Source organism: Erinaceus europaeus, chromosome 2 (assembly GCF_950295315.1).
Source record: "Erinaceus europaeus chromosome 2, mEriEur2.1, whole genome shotgun sequence".
NCBI lineage: Eukaryota > Metazoa > Chordata > Mammalia > Eulipotyphla > Erinaceidae > Erinaceus > Erinaceus europaeus.
The window spans coordinates 130,774,177-130,796,810 of record NC_080163.1 but is presented as its reverse complement, the minus strand read 5'-3'; the positions used below and the strand labels follow the sequence as shown (position 1 = coordinate 130,796,810).

Below are 22,634 nucleotides of genomic sequence, written 5' to 3'. Positions count from 1 at the left end.
GTATCTCTGTTACAGGTATCTCTGTCTCTCTCCCTCTCTAGCTCCCCCTTCCCTCTTGATTTCTGACTCTCTCTATTCAATAAATAAAGATAGTAAGTTAAAAAAAGAGCGGGTACTACTTATTACCAAATGTTCTGATTATTATTTAGCTCAGGATCAAAGATCTAGATAATACAGAGTCCTGCATTTTATAAATTTCTTCAGAAAAATGTAATTACACACAAGAATTTAAGCACTTCCCAATGGTGTGACAGCTTGCTCATAGTGAGAATTCCAAGATAAATTAGAAAATAATATTTCCACCAAGAGACACATAATTGGTTCCCAAAATTATATCAATAAAAACAATCTCACTGAGGATAGTAACAATGACAAGATAACAAAATAACAATTGTGCTATTGTTAACAGTAAGTGATAGGCTCTTTAAAGCTTTCTTTATGAATTATCTCATTTTAAATTGAACACAGTTCCATTTTACTCAACCTGTGGATGAGTTAATAATTTTATTTTCCTATTGCTACCATAATGAATGACACCATTCTATCAGATTCAAATAACTCAAAATTATTAATTTATAGTTCTGTAGATTAGAGGAGCTACTATCAAAGTTTGGGCAAGATTGTATTTCTATCTGAGGTTGTAGGGGGGAGCTGTGCTTCTTTGTTCAGACTGCTGATAAGACTCTGTTCTTTATTGCTTTATTTTTCTTCTTACATTTGACAGGACAGAGATAAATTGAGAGGGTACAAGGGGGGAAAAGAGAGATACATGTAGCATAGTTTCAATGTTCATGAAGCTTCCCCTCTGCAAGTAGGGACTGGAGACTTAAACTAGGGAATGTTATACATGTACAAACTATTGTACTTACTGTTGAATGTAAAACATTAATTCCCCAATAAAAAAAATCAGAGTCAAAAAATAAATGATAAACTTTTCTAAAAAAAAAAAAAAAACTCGGGTCCTTGCACATGGTAGTATCTGTGCTCAACATAGTGTGCCTCTGGCTGCAAAATTCAGTTCTATGTTGTTGTAGGACTAAGGTCTCCTTTCTCTGCCAGTGATTTGCTTCTGGTAATTTCCCATTTCTAGAGGCTTCCCACATCCTTGGTTCAAGACTATCTCCATCTTTAAAGTCAGCCAGGGTTGGTCAAGTCCATATTTTTTACCTACTCAAGTATTTTGTTCTACTATGTGATTAGATCAGACCTATTTAGTACTGTAAGTTTTGCAAGGTGAGGTAAGATGCTCATTGGTGCTTAGAGTTTAAACCTGATAATTTCCCAGCCTAGGAAGTAAAAAGGACAGGATTTGAATCCATTTTCTATAATTTTATCTAAGACACTTATCAAAAATCCATACTGAGGGGAATGAAGACACTATCTGGGATTTTAATTGAGGAGGGAGACGTATTCGTAACGAATTAATGTTTACCATCTCTTTGCAGCATGTGTACTAGAAACTGAAGAACACTGTCAACTAAGAGCACAGACAACTAAGACCCTGGTTTATAAATAGTAATTAAATCCCTTAAATTATATTGCACAAGTCTATTCTGTTGTCTGCTATTCTGTGTGTGCACAATGACCTGCTCATCTATCTGGGAATATCAAGTTGAAGCATAACAAAAATTATTCTGGGTGACCTCCACTTAACTGGGACAGACTGAGTTGTTCCCTTTTTTGTTTTATCTGCTAACCTGTGTCCGTGGCACACCTTTCTTTGCTTGTCTGTCATCCTTCCAACAGTACTAGCTAAGTCACTTGCTTGTCAAGAGTCAGTTATTTTCCTTTTAAATCTTTTTTGGGACCAGAGGGAAATCTTTCAATAGAATGTTTAATAGACTGTTTGGCTTACTATGCATGATGTCCTGGATTAAAGTTCTCATATCAGGGGACTACTTGGTGTTGTGGTGTCTCTCCTCTCTGTATGTATGGCTATCCCTCTTGCTCTCTAAAAAAGAGTAAAAGAAATGGCTCATGGAGGCAACTGAGTGGTACCATGCAGAAGCAAAGTTCCAGAACTGCATAAAAAAACCAAAACGTGAAAAACTGTCTTTGCTACTTACTGTTGTTAATTCCTCTTTATATGTTTTAATTAAATACCCCTAAATCTGCTGAAATATAAATTGAAAGTAGAGAAAGTTAGTGGTTCAATTTAAACTAAATTAAAGGCTTCAGAAAGATTCAATAAAGAAGAGTAGCTTTAAAATACTGTCAAATTAGGTGTTGATGAGGTAACTGTAAAAGACTGGGAAAATGTTTAGACAGACTGCCCACAGAGTGATCCCCAAATGTCTTTCTCACTTAATTTGAAATAACTTGAAACAAGAATTCTATAAGAAACACTTTGTAGATTATAAATTATGAGAGAAAAATCTATAGAAAGACAAATCTTTGGAATACATGGGAAGGAATCAATTTTATTTCTAAATATTAAAATTAAAATACACATTTATGACTTTCAGGGTTAAATGTTAAACTATTTCCCAAAATAAAAAATGAAAACTTTTTTTTTCTCAGTAGTGATGTATCATAAGTCTAATATTCCCAATTTCTTTTTTGTCAATTCACTTTATTGGGAGGTTAATGGTTATAGTACAGTTGTTGATACATTGATACAACTTCTCAACTCTTACTGATAGGTTTCAGCAAAGCCCTCTCACCTCCAACCTTGGTGTTTTTCCACCATCATGCACCAGGACCTTAAAGTCTCCCCTATCAGCCCTCTTACCTTCCTACCCTCCTTCCTCAGAATCTTTTGCTTTTAAGCACATAGTGCAAGTTTTACTATGTCTTCTCTTTTTGTCCTTGTTTCTTAAATTCCACCATTGAGTGAGATAATCTGCTGTTCATTGTTATCTTTTCAGTTTATCTTAGCATTATTCCTTCAAGTTCCATCCAAGATGAGACAAAGGAGTTGACTCCGTCATTTTGAATAGCTGTGTAGTATTCAATTAGGTATATATCACAGCTTTCCTAAACATTCATCTGTCATTAGGCATCTGGGTTGCTTCCAAGTTTGAACAATTACAGATTGTACTGCTGTTAACATTGATACATATGTCTCTTTGGATAATTTTGTTTCCTTTGGAAATATCCCTAGGACAGAAATTGCTGGAAATAGAGTAGGTCCATTTCTATTGTTTGAGAAGTGTCCAGACTCTTTTTCCACAGAGGTTGAACCAACTTGCATTCTATACCAGCAGTGTAGAAGCGTACTTTTTTCCACATCCTCACCAACACTTGTTTTTACTGTCCTTTCTAATGTAGGACATTCATTGGGCATAAAGTAGTATTTCATTGTCTTTATTTGTATTTAATGATAGGGGACTTTGAACATGTTTTCATATGTCTTCTGACTCTTTGGATATCTTTTTTTATTATGAAGATTCTGTTCATGCCCTCTTCCCATCTTAAATGTTTTTTTTTTAAACTTTTCTATTTCTGAGTTTAGTGAATTCTTTATATACTTTAGTTATTAGCTCTTTGTGTAATGTATGGCATGTAAAAATTATCTCCCTTTCCATAATGAATCTGTTTTGGTGGTGGTTCCTTTTGCTATGAAGAGATTTCTTAGTTTAATATAATCTCATTAGTTTATTTAAATTATCATTTGTTTTCATTGCAGTTATACTTGATGGTTTTTTTTCAAAACTACATTAAAAACTGCTTTTCCAATAGGAGCTTTGGAATATAACTAAAATATGCCTACTAGCTATCAGCAGAATGGAGACCCCCCCCCCCCAGCTCTTCATCTGCACTACTCCAGACATTAATTTCATGATTAGTCAACAACATGTTTGGCTTTATATGTTAACTGTCTTTTCAGCCACCAGGTTCCAGATGTTAACATGATGCCAACCAGACTTCCTTGGACAGACAACCCTGCCAATGTGTCCTGGAGCTCCGATTCCCTAGAACCCCATCCCACTAGGGGAAGAGAGAGGCAGGTTGGGAGTATGTGTCGACCTGTCAACGCCCATGTTCAGCAGGGAAGCAATTAGAGAAGCTGGACCTTCCACTTTCTGCATCCCACAATGACCTTTGATCCATACTCCCAGAGGGTTAGAGAATAGGAAAACTATCAGGGGAGGGGATGGGATATGGAGATTGGGTGGTGGGAATTGTGTAGAGTGTACCCCTCTTATCCTGTGGTATTGTCAGTGTTTCCTTTATATAAATAAATAAATAAATAAATAAAAACAGTTTTTCCAGTGTTTTATTCTATAAGTATTTCATGATTTTTAGTCTAAAATCCAAATATTCTATGCATTTATTTTTGTGCCTAGTGAAACTCTGGTTGTCCAGTTTCATTCTTCTGCACATTTCAACCAGTTTTCCAAAAAGCATTTGTTAAAAAGACTCTCTTTTATCTAATGCTTTGGACCCCTTTGTCAAAAAAGTAGATGTCCATAGGTATGGGATCTTATTTCTCTACTTTTAGTTGTTTCACTGGTCTGTGTGCCTTTTTATTTCCCTGCATTGTAATCAACAGTTATTATTCTGTTTGTAGCATAAATTTTCCTAGATTTTTTAATTTATTAAAGCAGTACTGAAGTAACTATCTTTCCAAATATGAATTTTATGTAGATTGTACTCTACTGTTTGATGACTTTTGTTTAAAATTTATACTTCTCTTGATTAATTAGTTCTTTCATAATTATCAACTGATATTTTATTCATCTAGTGAAAATTTCTTGCTTACCATTATCTGTTGTTTATGTAGTCATTCCAGTTATCTTGCTAGTATGTTTGAATCGTATGTTTTCACTTTATTTTTTGGAGTGTAGTTTTCTTTTTTTTTGCATTTTCTAATAATTATATTTGTTTTTGAGATAACATTGGTTTGCATGATGACAAAAGTTTTAGTACAGTTTCTCATGTCTTCAATGTGTTGCCACACCAGCTCCCAATAGGACCTCTTCTACCTTTGCAACTCCTGTCCTCTAAGATCCACCAGTAACCTTGATTCTGCAGTCCATATCATAAGCTTATCTTTAAATTTGATGTCCCTTGTTTGCTTGTTTTGTCTTTTTATTTTCCCACTGTGGTGAGTACATTCCTTTTATATAAGTTACTTTAGTAGTTCTCATAGTGTTTCTTTAGTGAAATGATTTTTTTTTTTTAGTATTCATCTGAAAAACTTTCCACCACTCTTCAAAATCCATTTAATAACCTAGATAGAATATTGGATATCTGATCAGTTCTTCCTAACCGTTAGCGTTTCTGCCAAGAAATCTGCTAATAGTCTTGCTGGATATTCTTAAAGGTCATATTTGTTTTTATCCTGATACTTTCAAAATTTTCTTTTTGTCTTAATCTTGGCAATTTTAAATAATATGTGCCTTGGTTTGGTTAGGTTTGAATTTATTCTGCTTTCAACTTTTAAAGCTTCCTGGATCTAGTCATTTATCTCCTTAAGGTAGGGGATATTATCATCAATATTTCTTTAAATAAAAACTCTCATCTTTTGGTGCTCTGGTGCTCCTGTGATATACATGTTGTTTCTCTTGATGTTTACTACAACTTTCTTATATTATTGTCATTTGCTTCAATTGTTTGTTTATTTTTGCATGACTGTCTCCACACATGCATGGTTTCATCATTCTGGGATGCTTTTTCATTCAGAAAAAGAGAAAAATAGAGAGACATCATAGAACACCTCCTGTGGTTTTGGAACTCAGATCTTGGCTGTGAATCTAGCAAGGCTTGTTTCCTACCTGACAAACTATCTCCCTCATCCTTTTTATGGAATGGTTTCTTCTACCCTATCCTCCAACTTGCCATATCAACTTTGACTTCTGTCTCTCTGCAGATAGTCTTCTCTAATATATATTAGCTTGGTGACTGTTTTCTTTAGCCATCCGATTTCCTTTATGACTACTTTCATACTTTCTTTAACTTTATTGAAAATTTCTTCCATTGAACTTTAAATTTTGGTGAGCACCTTTAGTACTATAGCTTTGAACTTTTCATTAGAAAGTTTAGATAGCTCTGTTAAAAATTGGGGTTTAATTTAAAACTGAAGTCTTGTTTCCATCAGTGTGTGTGATTTTCTCTGTCCATTATGTTTGATGTTCCATCATGACCTGAGCTAGGAATGTGTTAGAGTAGGACTTGGCAGTGACAAGGTGTTCATAGTCACAAGTGCCTGGCTGAAAGACTATAGCGACACAATCAAGCCAATCTGGGTAGTGACCAGAAGTTTGAGATTGCAGGTGCTTCATAAGCTGTAGGGGAAACAATCTGGCAGACTGTGATCTGGAAAGGGGAAAACTTCTCTCTGATCTGCCCCCAGGGTCTGTTACTATGGAAACTGATTTCCAGTGTATGACTGAATCCACTCAGGAAGCCATGGTCCCCCAAAATTCTGTCCCCACCACTCTCACTCAGTTTATAGCTTTTAATTTTATATTTTTCAATTATTATATTATTTAGGTATAGAAATGCAGGATTAAAATCTTGAAATATTTAAGCTTTATTCTGCTTGGTATATTAACATTCTGTACATGATTCATTTCTTCAGTATTGTGGCTTACTGTGCAAAATGACTTTTTACCTTGGGTGTAGTCCTCTCTGTGCCTTGCCACCTGAATGTTCAGCTTTTGTTCCTTACCATGGAAGCTTTATTTAGTATCCAAGCCTGTTTCTGTGTGGAGTTTTCCATGTATTGCTGTGAGTTTGCTATTTATCTGGGCAGGGAAAAGATATTCTCTCTATGTGACCACCTTGGTCCTGCCTTCCCATCATTACTTTCAAATTTAGATATAAAATTGGCCTCTTAAAGAAACATGATAGTTACTAATTTTGATTTGCTCTTCTACTATTGACTTAAAAAAACAACAACAACAAATGTTTATTGAATAAAGAAGGGGAGAAGCCATGCTGGAAGGTCAGGCAATAGAATGGATGTAAGAAAAGCCATCTTTACTATTTCCCTCTAATTAGAGTATTTATGGCTATATTTAATGTAATATGGATTCATATCTACAATGTTCATTTTTGTTTTATATATACATACATATACATATGTATGTATATATATGCTGAAATTTATTTTTATATCCATTCCTCCATTGCTATCTTCTTTTGTATTAATTTTTAGTGTACCATTAAAATTCCTTTGTTAATTATTTTAATATTTTTGAAACTTTACTCAGTAGTTGCTTTAGTGATTGTAATTAATATTATGTTAGTATAATTTATTTGTAAAATCTAGTTGTAATTAATGCCAGTTTAATTTAAAAAATACAGAATAATTTTGCTTGTACATGGTCCCATACCTTCCTTTCTTAATGTGATGCCATCATCATTTGTATATTGTATGCCTATCAGAATAGCTTTATAAATTTATTTTATGTAGTTGTCTAATAATATAATTAAATAAATGAGAAAAATATAAATGAGAAAACTATATACTCACACTGCTTATTTTATTTTTTAAATATTTATTAATTATTGGATAGAGACAGAGAGAAATGGAGAGGTGAGGGGAGACAGAGATGGAGAGAGACAGAGAGACACCTGCAGCCCTGCTTCATCATTTATGAAGCTTTCCCCCTGCAGATGGGGACCAGGGGCTTGAACCTGAGTCCTTGCACACTGTAATGTGAGTGCATAACCAGGTGTGCCACTGCCTGGTCCCCTCATACTGTTTCTATTTACTTTTTCCTGTGTATATATTTGGATTTGTGTTACTCTCTAGCCCTCTTTCATTCCAACTTAGTTACTCCCTTCAGTATTTCCTTTTTCTTTTTTATTGTCACCAAGGTTGGGCTTGGATTCTGCATGATAAATCCTGCACTCTTAGAAGCCATTTCTTTCCTTTCTTTTTATTGGCTAGGATAGAAAGAAATAGATAGGGGAGGAGGAAATATAGAGCTGGAAAGAGAAAGTGAGATACTTGCAGCACTGCTTCAACACTTGTGAAGCTGCTTCTCTGCAGATGGGGACCAGGTCTTGAACCCTGTCCTTGTGCATTGTGCTGTGTGTCCTCAATGGGTTGTACCACCACTTGTTTTTTGTTTTTGTTTGTTTGTTTGTTTTAAAGATGTATTTATTGATTGATGAAAGGGAAAGAAAAGAGAAATAGAGCGTGCATAATTCTGGCTCATGCGATTATGGAGCTGGAACTCAACACCTCATAGTTGCCTGTTGTGCCCTTTCCACTGTGCCAGATACAAGGCTGCCACTTTAGCATTTCTTGTAGATAAGATATGCTCATAATGTTCACAGCATATTCCTGCCCATTTTAAATAAAATAATCTTAAAAAACAGTCTTCTGTTGAGGGAACACAGCATCTATTCCATCTATAAGAATGGACTTCATGTTTTATTTACTCATGGGTGTATTTCAGTGTGTTCCTTTAGCCTTTCTATGTTCAAGAAAGTTTGTTAGAAACCAATGTTCCATTTCTTTTGAAAGTGGTGTGTGTGAATGTGTCTTCTGTCTGTCTGGTGTATCATTTAATTAAGGAGGCATGTGTTGTCTAGCTTTTTCATCCTCAGTTTTGCTAGCAGTCATGGATGCTCAGTGCTTAGATAACTTGATTTAATCATTGCAAAAAATATATTTTAATTATTCCACAAATAATATGCTGGGATATTTATATAGATAAGTGTATTCCATGATATACTCCTTGACCACCCAGTGATATGGTCCATTTCTATAAGGAGAGTAAGTGGTTGAGATTTTCTCCTTAGCATTTTTTAAAGATGAGGACTTGTTTACTTATAATCTCCCAAAGATGACCAATTAGTTTTTGCTTGTTATTTCATAATTTTTAGCACTCTCTCAGAAATTTGAAAGTGAAGTTTCATGAAATTGAGGACTCTTCACTGAAAATTCCTCTACTTTACTTCCATATTGAACCACTTATAAGACCTTCCCCATGTTATGTTCTTTTTAAACTTTGAGCCTACTCATTTTGGGGGCCCAAAGACAGAAAATTAGATCTCTAAAATGTCTTGAAGTAGAGTGTAGTACAACAGCTCTTTTTTTTTTTATTTATTTAAGAAAGGATAAATTAACAAAACCATAGGGTAGGAGGGGTACAACTCCACACAATTCCCACCACCCAATCTCCATATCCCACCCCCTCCCCTGATAGCTTTCCCATTCTCTATCCCTCTGGGAGCATGGACCCAGGGTCATTGTGGGTTGCAGAAGGAGGAAGGTCTGGCTTCTATAATTGTTTCCCCGCTGAACATGGGCATTGACTGGTTGGTCCATACTCCCAGTCTGCCTCTCTCTTTCCCTAATATGGTGGGTCTCTGGGGAAGCGGAGCTCCAGGGCACATTGGTGGGGTCTTCAGTCCAGGGAAGCCTGGCCAGCATCCTGATGGCATCTGGAACCTGGTGGCTGAAAAGAGAGTTAACATACAAAGCCAAACAAATACAACAACTCATTTTAATAAACACGTCATTGATACAGAATGATGATTTTAGAAGAAACAATTTTTAAATTGGGTCTGGAAGAGTGAGTAAGAGCCAACCAAGCAGAGATGCAGAACAAAATTTCAGGCCCAGAAAGCAGTATGAGTGGAAAGAACTGAAGCGTGAAATAACTTGGCATAGTTGGGGAAAAGACAAGAGGCTTCACCTCAGAATTCCAATTAACTTGACCTGGGATATATGAGGTTCAAGATGAAATACATTGACATTATTTGTCTCAAGTTACAAAATATTTTTCTATGCACAAACATACCATTCACAAATATGAGAAAAATCTGTGGTATTAATAAATTTTTAATGCAATAAATTGAGTAAAGTTCTATTGTAGATGTTTTGAAAGTTCCCAGACTTCAAGCAGAAAGGTGAATTTGCTTGAAAATCAGGAAACCAAAGTTTTTCCTCAGAATCTTCTTAAATATTACCAATAAATGATAGGTACTGACCAAAATCTCTTTACTGCTTCCTATTCTCAAAATGGAACCTGCCCCTCTGAATAGTATTTATTATCTTTTCTATGCATATTTTAAACCACTCTGATTGTGGTGTAATCTGTATAAAGCAAAATACACCTATTTAAAATATATGACCTGACATATTTTAATAATCAGCACTCAGATAATCATCATTAAAATATAGAATACTTCTCTTACCTCAAAATATTCTTTTATGTCTTTTAGATGTCTTCCACCTGAACTCATGGTTTCAGTCAAGCACTGTTTTTTTCATAGAGGTTAGTTTATCCTACTCTTCATTTTTATATACATACAATCATGAAACATGGTATTTGGTAGGTGAACCTTCCTTATGTGTAATGTTTTCTATATTGAATTATACAATTTTGTGTACCAGTGACCCATTCCTTTTTGTTGCCAAATATAACTTATTTCTTAGACTTAAAATGTGTTTATTCATTCATTTGCCAGTTCATGGATAGTTGGAATATTTATAGTTTGGGTCTGTTGTGAGTAAAGCTGCCATGAAAAAAAATAGGTAGAAGTCTTTGAGTGGGTATATGTTTTCATTGTTATTGGGCAATCTCTAGAGGTAAAACTGTAGAGGTTTATAGCATGCAGATGCATGAGGCATTTCCACACTGTTTTCAAAAGTAGAAGTGGCTATCCAATTTTATTTCCCCAGAGGAAAGATATGAGATTTCCCTTAGTCCCACATATTTATAAACCCTTACTATTTCCAGCCCTTGAAATTTCAGCTATCCTAGAGGGGTTTTATCACACTGAGAGCATTTTGTAGAAGACTGATCATAGAACTTTTCATGCATTTATTATTTGTGCGTATTCTTTAGTAAATGATTATTCAAATATCTTGCATGTTTATTGCTACACAATTGTTGCAATTATTTACCTAGTAATTACCCAAATATCCAATTTTACTATCTTATTGAAGACTTTTAAAATTTTGATAAAGTCTATTTTAATAAATTTGTTTTTTATATCTTTTGAATACCATTGTTTTAATGTGTGTGTGTTGTCTCCTGTAAAATTTTCATTCTAGAAGTTTTTACCATCTACTTAATTCTGTATTTTAATTGAGTTGTGTGCCTATTTAGTAAGGAGTACAGATAGTTCTTGTTTTTATGTGAATATCCAGTTCTAACACTGTTAAAAAAAAATCTTCCTGCATTGAGATACTCTTGGCAACTGTATAGAAAACCAGCTACCATTATGCATATGAGTTTATTTCTAGAGACTCCATTTTCTTGCATTGACTTAATTTTTCTGTCTTCATATCAATACCACACTACCTTAATTAGTAACACTCACATCAAGCCTTGAAACTACATAATTTAAAATCTTTTTGTTTTTCTTAAACTTTTAGAAGCCTTATTCTTATTCTTCTTTTGGGGTCTTTTGTATATATATTTAAATGTTGGCATTAGCTCATCAATATATAAAACCAGTTTTTAAAAATCAGTTTTCCGGGAGTCGGGCTGTAGCGCAGCGAGTTAAGCGCAGGTGGCGCAAAGCACAAGGACCGGCATAAGGATCCCGGTTCGAACCCCGGCTCCCCACCTGCAGGGGAGTCGCCTCACAGGCGGTGAAGCAGGTCTGCAGGTGTCTGTCTTTCTCTCCTCCTCTCTGTCTTCCCCTCCTCTCTCCATTTCTCTCTGTCCTATCCAACAACGACAACAGTAACTACAACAATAAAACAACAAGGGCAACAAAAGGGAATAAATAAATAAAATAAATATATATTTTTTTAAAAAATCAGTTTTCCTTTTGCATGTGATTATATTAAATGTAAAGTTCAGTTTACAGATAATCAAGGTCTTTACAATACTGAGCCTGAGCACCTGAGGGTGGTGCACAGGGTGGAGTACACATATTATTACTATGGATGAAGACTTGAATTCAACCCCCCTCTTCCCACCGGCAGAAGGAAAGCATCACAAATAGTGAAGTAGGTCTACATGTGCCTTTCTACTCCATCTTTATCTCTCTCCCCCTCTCAATTTCTATATATCCTGTCTACTAAAAAAGAAAAAAGAAAAGAAAAGAAGAGGAAAATATGGCTGTCAGAGCAGGGAACTTGTCATGCAGTCAATAAGTTCCAATGATAACCCTGTTGGCAATAAAAATTAAGGGGCTGGGTGGTGGCACATCTGGTTGAGCTCACATGTTACTATGAGCAAGAACCTGGGTGGGGTCAAGACCCTGGTCCCAACCTGCAGGGGGAAGGCTTTTCAAGTGATGAAGCAGGGCTGCAGGTGTCTCTCTTTCTCTCTCCCTATCTCCCCCTTCCCTCTCGATTTCTGGCTGTCTCTATCCAATAAAGAGATTAATAAAAATTTTAAAGTAGAATTAATATATATGTATGGAAATAATACTGAGCCTTTTGATTTGCAAGAACATCATCTCTCTCCACTTACTTTCATCTTTTTAAATTTATATATATAGTATTCTTTTTCTGGTTTTCTAAGTACAGTCTTTTGGCCAAATAGGTGGCTTTTCAAAAGATAGAGCACATTCTTTATAAGTGTGATGTCAGGTTTGATATCTAGCACCATACATGACAGAGCAGTGCCTTGCTCTCTTTCTCTCTTACATAAACCATTTTTTGAGATTTAAATTTTTTTTATTTACGTAGCACCACAGTCCAAAAATATTAACACTACAATCTTATAAGTCATGCAAAATAGATGAAAAGGACAAATTATAGGTATTTATGAAAACAAAACCTTAAAATATACCAAATAACTTCACATTTTTATACCATCCTTCTTCAGATAAGTCACTAGTTAATTAAACTTTTACTTATAACCTTTCACCAGTTGTCTCAGATTAACAGCTATATTGTCTTTATTATGTTGATTTTTCTTTCTTTTTATTTATTTTTTACTTCATGGGGAAGTTAGTGGATTACTGTACAGTGGTTGACACATGGGTATAAATTTTCATCTGCTCATAACACTCTCACACCAACTTTTCTACCACCATGCACCAGGGCCTCAAGACCCTCCCTTCTCCTCCTTCCTCTGAGTCCTTTGCTTTGGTGCAGTACACCCTACCCAGTACAGTACAAGGTTTATCTTTGTTTTTGTTTTTTGTCCTTTTTTATTCTTAAATATACATCCTTCCTTTTGTTGTTGTTGTTGTTTTAGCCTCTTCTGTTTTTTTTTTTTTTAAAGGAAACATTGAAAGAACCATAAGAGGGATACAACTCCACACAATTCCCACCACCAGAACTCCATATCCCATCCCCTCCCCTTGATGGCATTCCTATTCTTTAACCCTCTGGGAGTATGAACCCAAGGTCGTTGTGGGATGCAGAAGGTAAACCATTTTTAAAAGTACATCTTTTGGGTTGGGGAGACAGCATAATGTTTATGCAAAAAGACTTTCATGCCTGAAGCACCAAAGTCTCAGGTTCAATCCCCAGCACCACTATAAGCCAGAGTTGAGCAGTGCTCTGTAAAAAGAAAAAAAAAAAGTACATCTTTTACTAATTAAATCCATTTTTAATTACTTTGTTTTTGGGATGTTGTAATAAACTGCATGATTCTTCCCCTGTCAATTTCTATTTCTTGGATATATAATCTCAATCAACAAAATTTGTATAGATGCATATATCTAAAAATATTTGTATTTGTAATGCCAGTAACTCCATTGTTTCTTTAGGATTTTCTTTATATATCATCATTTCTTACTTACTTATCTTAATGTTGAAACCTATAGCCACTTTTTCTGTGTATTATTTATTAGGAAGTAACAGTCTCTTAAGCAATCTAAAAATAGGCAATAATGTAGAGAGTTATGTTGAACATTTTATCATATGTCTGTTGTCTCTTTGGATCTCTTCCTTTTAAAATTATCTTTATTTATTGGATAGAGACCTTCAGAAATCCAGAGCAAGGGGAGACAGAAAGGTAAAGAGATAGAAAGACACCTGCAACCCTGCTTTACCACTTGCAAAGCTTTCCCCTTGCAGGTGAGGACCAGGGGCTTGAACCTGGGTCCTTGTGCATTGTAACATGTCCGCTCAACCAGATGCGCCATCACCCAGCTCTTGGATCTCTTCTTTGAAGATTCTGTCAATGTCCCCTCTCTGTATTATAATGAAGTCATTTTTTGTTTCTTCATTTTGCTTTTGCTGAGTTTAGAAAGGTTTTTTTTTAAAATATTTATATATGTTTAGTTACTTCGCCTTTGTGTGATGTAAAGATGTTCTCCCATTCACTGGGATGTTTTTTTGTTTTGGTGATGAACCATTGGTTAATTTTTGTTTTTGTTTTCCTTGGACTCGAGTCCTCAAATATTTTTTAAAGATTATCTTAAAAATTGTTCTGCCAGTGGTTTACCGTAAGAATTTGATAATTTGTGGTCTAACATCCAACCCTTGATTAACTTCGAGTTTACATTATCATTATTTAATGATCAGCAAGACCACAGGATAAGAGGGGTACATTTCCACACGATTCCCACCAGAGTCCCATATCCCATCTCCTCCATTGAAAGCTCTCCTGTTCTTCATCCCTCTGGACACATTGTGTTCAGTGATACATAGTGATCCCATAGTGAATGTTTCAACTAAATTTTAAAAAATTATTTATTTAAGAAAGGAGACATTAACAAAATCATAGGATGGGGGGGTACAACTCCACACAATTCCTACCATCCAATCTCCATATCCCATCCCCTCCCCAATAGCTTTCCCATTCTCTATCCCTCTGGGAGTATGGACACAGGGTCCTTGTGGGTTGCAGAAGTTGGAAGGTCTGGCTTCTGTAATTGCTTCCCTGCTGAACATAGGCGTTGACGGGTCGATCCATACTCCCAGTCTGCCTCTCTTTCCCTAATATGGTGGGTCTCTGGGGAAGCGGAGCTCCAGGACACTGGTGGGTTCTTCAGTCCAGGGAAGCCTGGCCGGCATCCTGATGGCATCTGGAACTTGGGGGCTGAAAAGAGAGTTAACTTACAAAGCCAAACAAATTGTTGAAGAATCATGGACCCAAAGGTTGGAATAGTGGAGATGAAGTGTTGGGGGGTACTCACTGCAAACTCTAGTGTACTACTGCTTTCAGGTATATATTCACCCTGGTTTATGCATACGTGTGAACATATGCTCTATCTCCTGGAACCTGGTCTATATCTAGGTTTTGGGACTTTGTTAGGAAGTGAACCACCTGGGATGGAATTAGAGAATACTATGAAAGGAAAGGTCTCACCCGAATGATGAAGTTGAAGGGTTGTCATTCCACACCTGGAGTCTCTGGACACAGTCTGAAGTGAAGCATGCTGGGGTGGCACTTGTTGCGTTGATTAGGTTGCGATCACTGGATGCAATATTATTTGATAAGAATTGGGAGAAGCATATGGGAAAGTGGGCCTTACCCTAGGGTCCCAGGACTGGGGGAAGTTTAGGCTCTGTAGTGGAAATGTGAACTGAACTGAATTTTCCCAACACAATTTGTTGAAGAAACTGTTCCAGTATCAGGGAGTTTTGGTTACAGTAGCCATATACTATAGCTTGAAGTCTGGAAGCATGATGCATTCATTCTTCTTTTACCTCAATATTGCTTTGGCAGTCCTAGGCATTTTCTGATTCCAGAAACATTTTTTGCAGTTTTTATTCTATTCTCTTAAGCTTGGTGGGACTTTATAGCCAGCATTATATTCAGCCATGAGAAATTGAAATCTTTTCCACTTAGGTCAGGTATTAGAGCTATGACAACTATCATTACAAACATAGAAGAAATCCAGAAATTAATCCTATTTACTATAGTAGAAAAAAAGGAAAATCCATATCTAGGAATAAGCTTAACAAATGAAGTAAAAAAGCTTGTATACTGAAAATTATGAGTCATTATTCAAGGAAATAGAAAAAGATACAAAGAAATATACTTACAAAGTTTGTCTTATTTTCTAGTGATAGCTAATGATAGATTTTTTTTCCATGAAGATCTTACTAAAATTTTAAACCTCTTGACAACAAGATACCTAAACCATATAGTTGCTTATCTTCTCAATAATTCCTTGAGTTTTGCTCTTATTATCTAAAAAGTATTTATTATGAGTATTTCAAAAATATTCTAAATATCCTTATGATCAAAGGAAGAACTACTTTAGATATTTTCAAATCACCACATTTTACCTCTCTGCCAATTTCTTCAAACTTTTCTTTGTATTAAGAATTTCTCATAAATCAATTCTTTTTAGTGTCCACTGCTGCATTCTCTCTGTATCAGACAGGAAATCTAGTCTTATCTGTCAGGTTTTGCATAATTAAGCTGATTAATTTTTGAATTGATAGTATTTGAATTTGTTTATTTATTTATTTATTACTAATATTTTTTACCTCCAGGGTGATCCCTGGGGATTGGTGCCAGCACTATGAATCCACTGCTCCTGGAGGCCATTTTTTCATTTCATTGGAAAAGACAGAGAGAAATGGAGAGGGAGCACGGGGAGGTACAGAGGGAGAGAGACAGAGAGACACTGCAGACCAGTCTCACTGCTTGTGAGGTGGCCATCCTCTTGGTGGGGAGCCGGATGCTTGCATGGGTCCTTAAAGTTTTGTACTAAGTGAGCTTAGCCCCCCCCACCACACCTGAATTGTTTTTTCTCTTTAAAATGCCATACTACTTAATCTCTCTCTTTTTTAACTGGACTTCTTAGCTTGACTAGGAAATGCATTTGACTTTCTCACCTCAAATGAACTTGATTTGATTCAGAAGCCTCTATGTGAAACTGAAATGGAAGCTCCTTCATGGAAAATTTAAGTATATTTTTTCTAATTATTTTTTATTTAATCACATCAAGAAAATAATGACTTAGCATATAATCAATATGAAATTATTAGGCATTTTAAATTATTTCATGTCTCTTAAAAATATCATATGTATTTTACAAGCACAACATACCTTATTTGGATTAGTCACATTTCTTTTTTTTTATTACACTTTTCATTATCTTTACTTATTGGCTAGAGACAGCCAGAAATCGAAAGGGAAGGGGAAGATAGGGAGGGAGAGAGACAGAGAGACACCTGCAACACTGCCTCACCACTTGCAAAGCTTTCCCTCTACAGGTGGGGGCTGTTGGGGCTGAACCCAGGTCCTTGTTCATTGTAACATGTGCACTCAACCATGTGTACCACCTCACAGCCCTAAATTAGTCACATTTTCAGTGCTCAAGCACTGTAAGCAGATTGCTTATTGGACTGTTTTGGTGACATTGTGCCATGAGTACCATTATCTCTTAAAACATATCTGATGTCATTATTATTAAAATGTCCCAAATAAGGGCAGATGCTCTTTTCTCAAATTGCTGGCAAGATTGATGTTTGAGTTCTAGTCATATTGAGTGTCTAATCTCCGATTGCTGTACCATCTCTCCAAATGGATTGTCAGGAATGCCAGTCTCCTGAAAGACACCTCCCTCTAGGGACTTCACATGGGTTAGCTAATCTTTCTCAGCACAAGGTGAAGCATTTCTTTTTTTTTTTTAAATTTTTTATTTAAGAAAGGATTAATGAACAAAAACATAAGGTAGGAGGGGTACAATTCCACACAATTCCCACCACCCAATCTCCATAACCCACCCCCTCCCATGATAGCTTTCCCATTCTCTAACCCTCTGGGAGCATGGACTCAGGGTCGTTGAGGGTTGCAGAAGGTAGAAGGTCTGGCTTCTGTAATTGCTTCCCCGCTGAACATGGGCGTTGACTGGTCGGTACATACTCCCAGTCTGCCTCTCTCTTTCCCTAGTAAGGTGTGTCTCTGGGGAAGCTGAGCTCCAGGACATATTGGTGGGGTCTTCAATCCAGGGAAGCCTGGCCAGCATCCTGGTGGCATCTGGAACCTGGTGATTGAAAAGAGAGTTAACATACGAAGCCAAACAATTTGTTGAGCAATCATGGATCCCAAGCTTGGAATAGTGGAGAGGAAGTGTTAGGGAGGTACTCATTGCAAACTCTAGTGTACTTCTGCTTTCAGGTATATATTTTGCAGTAGTTTATGGATATGTGTGCACATAAGCTCTCTCTCACAGAAACTGGTGTATATCTAGGTTATGGGACTTTGTTAGAAAGTGAACTACCTGAGATGAAATTAGAGTGTACTATAAAAGGAAAGGTCTCACCCGAGTAATGAAGCTGAAGGGTTGTCATTCCACACGTGAACTCTCTGGACACAGTCTGAGGTGAAGCATGTTGGGGTGGCAATCGTTGCATTGGTTAGGTTGTGATCGGCGGATGCAATATTATTTGGTTTGGACTGGGAGAGGCATACGGGAAAGTGGGCCCTATCCAAGGGTTCCAGGACTGGGGGAAGTAGGGGCTCTCTAGTGGAGATTTGAGGTTCCTGCTGTCTTAGGGTTCAAAAAGACAATCGATAGTTAATGTTATCATCACATTATTTGTTAATTGGTTTAACTTTGAAAAGTCCTTTTGTTATGGTTTGCTGTACAGTATCCAGTATCTTGTATATAGCTTTTCAAAATGCCAGTTAGGTCTTTCTTTCTCCTTTCTTTCCTCCTCCTCCCCTCCCCTCCCCTCCCCTCCCCTCCCCTCCCCTCCCCTCCCCTCCCCTCTCCTCTCCTCCCTCTCTCTCCCTTTTCCTCCCTCTCCCTCCCCTCTCCTCTCTCTCCCTCCCCTCTCCTCCCTCTCCCTCTCTCTCTCTCTCTCTCTCTCTCTCATCTCTCTCCATTTCTTTCTTTCTTTCTTTCTTTCTTTCTTTCTTTCTTTCTTTCTTTCTTTCTTTCTTTCTTTCTTTCTCCTTTTTCTCTCTTTCTCCAAAAGGCTAAGAACTAACTTCTGAACAGCTTTATCATGGACCTTTAAGGAAACCCAGTCAGCAAAATTGGTCACCATTCTGCATAGTGGGAAGATAATTTTAGGACTCAGACAGTTTAACAAACACAGCAAGGAAGGTGCAAGCTTGGAAGAGAGGTTACCAATGGCTCCAAAAGCAGTGAAGATGTGTGTTTGAATCCCCAGCTAAGTGTACTCTTGAGTTTAGCCATTTCCGTTTATCAGCAAATTCCACTGAGATCCTCCCCTTTCTTTGACACCACTCACCAAAGTCATGGTATGTTGGGTGTTTCCTGGTTTCAAGGTTGTCTGAAAGTTGTCTTATAGTAGTAACAGTTTCTCCCAATGCTCAACAACAAGCTTACAATTATGCTTCTAAAGGGCTATATTGAGTAGCTGCAAAGACTACTTTCAAGTCCCAACTCCCTGCTGTCTCCACTGAGTAGCTGTATTGATTTCTGCCAGAGGCTCTAGTCTGTGTGTGTTCCAGAGGCTGACACTTCTCCTGTCATTTGTACATCAGGGTCAGGAAGCTCAAGAGGCACTGCTTGATTGACAGCCTTTTATAAATCTTTTATTTCCTTGTTTCTGTCAGGGCACACAATTCAGTCTTCAATTTCTTTCTGATGCCTTTGTGAGTAGGAATAACAGTACCCCCCAATGTCAGATGTGATTTTGCCATAACTCATAGTCTCTGGAATGTTTATTGGTGGGGTCATGAACAGCTCATAAATTATTTCCTACACAATGAGGAAAGACTTTCACAGTTCTAGTTAATGTTATTCATCAGAATTACAGGAACTTGGGCAGATCCTGAATTATAGTGGATTTTACTTGCCAAGCTCTATTGGCAGATGGATGGTATTTTCTCTGAAGGATATAGTTATGTACCATTGATGTTACCAACTTATGCTTTTTTTTGTCACTGAGAATTTACCACTTAGTTTGGACTTAAAAATTACTAATGATTCAATAATGATTTACACATTAATGAAATTATGGGATCATAGCTCACACTATATCTACCACTAACGTTCTCGGACTTAGAGACCTAGTTTGCTGTTTAGCTGCATTCTTATTTTTTACAAGTTCATGTATTTCATTTATTTCTCTGTATTCCATATGCAAGCAAACCATTTGTTAGTTGTCTTTCACCTCTTTACTTACTACACTAAGTACCTCAAGTTCGATTCATTTTGTCCTGAAGGACACAATATCATATTTTTAAAGTTTATTTTTCATTAGGGGGTGTTAATAGCTTATAGTAAAGACAATGGTTGAAACATGTACATTTTCTGTTTTCTGCAAAACACTTATTCCTAATCTTGATCCTCCTCTATCATCATGAACCAGGACCTGAAAAGCCCCCTCCCCTTAGAGTCCTTTACTTTAGGGAGTCAGGCGGTAGTGCAGCGGGTTAAGCGCAGGTGGCGCAAAGTGCAAGGACCGGCTAAGGATCCCGGTTCGAACCCCCAGCTCCCCACCTGCAGGGAAGTCACTTCACAGGCGGTAAAGCAGGTCTGCAGGTGTCTATCTTTCTCTCCCACTCTCTATCTTCCCCTCCTCTCTCCATTTCTCTCTGTCCTATCAAAACAGTGCTGGCAACAATCGTAACTACAACAACGATAAAACAGCAAGGGCAACAAAAGGGAATAAATAAATGAATAAATAAACATAAAAAATTTTTTTAAAAAAGAGTCCTTTACTTTGGTGCAAAATATGAAACTCAGTCCAAGTTCTACTTTGTGTTCCCCTTTTATTATTTTTCAGTTTCTGTCCATGAGTGAGATATACTATCCCATTAAGGGTAAGGGTAAACAAAATCAACAAACCCTTGGCCAGACTTACTAAAAAAGTAAGAAGAGTCAAATAAGATTGTAAATGGAAGAGGAGATATCACAACACCACAGAAATCTTTTTTTCTAACTGAAGAGTAGTATATTAATCTATGTCCCATAACTTCATTATCCAGTCTGTCTATGGGCATGTAGGTTGTGAATGGTGGAGCTATGAACATAGGGGTGTGTATATCCATTTGCATTAATATTTTCATGTCTTTTTGGGAATATGTACAGGAGTGGTATTGCTAGATAATAAGGAATACCCATTTTTACTTTTTTGAGGACTCTCATATACTGTTTTCCACAGGGCTTACACCAGTTTTCATTCCCACTAACAAGGAAACAGAGTTCCTCTTTCTCCACATCCTTGCCAATATCACTTCTTGATTTGATGTTGGTCATTCTTAAAGGTCTGAAGTGAAATCTCATTGTGTTTTTAATTTGCCTTTTTTAGTGAGTAGTAAAGTGCAGCATTTTTTCATATTTTTGTGGGCAATGTTGTATCTCTTATACAAAACTGTCTATTCATATAGTTGTCCCCTTTTTAATTAGTTTATATATTTTCTTTTGTTGACCTGTATGAGTTTTTTTTGTAACTATTCAATATAATTTGCTTATTAGGTGTGTGATGTGCACATAATAGATATTACTGGTTTGCCTTTTTTGTCCTGTATAGTTTGCTGTCACTATATGGAAATGGTTTAGTTTGATGTAGTCTCATTTATTTAACTTGTTTAATAAAGACTGTTAAAAGGAAAAGACTGTTAAAAAGGAAATTAATGAAGATCAGTAATCTAGCTTTTACCATTTACCCTAGCCAAAGCCTTACTCTCTCCATGTACTTCTAGAATTCTAGATTGTTTGACATATTTTATAGAGAAGGGAATGGCAATTGCAAAGATTCTTATTTAGGTTTTAAGTTGAAAGATATGACACACATACAATATGAGAACAGAGGGTCACTATTGTCGTCTACACTTGTATCTATTCTCCTTATGTATTTCAGTTCAGGATATGAAAGCAAGGAAGGGAGATAATTCAGTGGTAGAACACAGGCTTGCATGCCTAAGGGCTCAGGATTAATCCTTGGCATAGCCACATGCAAGAGCTGAGCAGTGCTCTGCTCTCTCACACTCTCATAAAATGAGTAAACACATCTTTTTAAAAATGGTGTTATAACCTAGACACACTCTCTTATCATGTGCTCCAAAGTAGAGTTTCACTCTTATACTGGTGTTATCTATTCCAACATTTTAATGTGCTCTGAGTTTCACCTGTCAGCCCCCTATAATGCCCCACTCCTGGCCATCGGGACAATGGGTGTGAGTGCCAACACCTAGTCATTCTAAATATTTCAGTGACAGAAAAGAGGTCACTCCACATGTTGTTTTATAGTTTCTTTGATTTCCTCTCTGAAGGTTGGATGAGATGATCTCAAACCATTAGTGAATTTGTTTTTTAATTTTTTTATTTATTAGTGATTTAATATTTATTTAGAAAATTATATGATGTAAGCCATTAATCCCCCAATAAAGAAATAGAAGAAAATTATAAGATAATAGATGTATAATTCCATAACATTCCTACCACCAGTGTTCTGTGTCATTATCTCCTCCATTGGAAACCACAGTCATTCTCCCAAGGCTACTGATATGGGCTGACTGTATATCTATATCAATACATCTATATCTATATATATTTTTTAAATTTTTGCCCATTTTTTCCTATGGTTCTTCTTTCACTTTCTGAGTCACATCTTTTGTATTCCTACTACCTGATATTCTTTCTTTTTTCCTCCTCTGTCTCATATAAGAGAAAACAGTGCCTGGCTACCTTTGATGTTTACCAGATTTTCTTCCCCTTCAGTGATAGTATAAAAAACAAAATCCCTAATGACAAATGATTCATGTCCTGGTAGAACTGGGATTCAGGGACCCGCTGGTCTTCTTCCCCTACCCTTTATTCCTGTGGGACTATGGACCACAAAGTTCTTTTTGGGGTGCAGATGGTGGGGATTCTGGCTTCCTTAGTTGCTTCTCTGCTGTACATGGGCAGTGGCATACAGAGCTCTG

At 36.5% G+C, this 22,634-nt stretch overlaps 1 long non-coding RNA gene across 1 annotated transcript in view; it reads left to right on the top strand.

Moving 5' to 3' along the window:
* LOC132536976 (uncharacterized) overlaps window positions 1–22,634 on the top strand; it is a 199,946-nt gene that overhangs the window by 82,659 nt on the left and 94,653 nt on the right. Inside the window, exon 2 of the long non-coding RNA XR_009548493.1 lies at window positions 10,132–10,184. This is a non-coding gene — a long non-coding RNA (uncharacterized LOC132536976). The remainder of the gene's footprint in view (window positions 1–10,131; window positions 10,185–22,634) is intronic.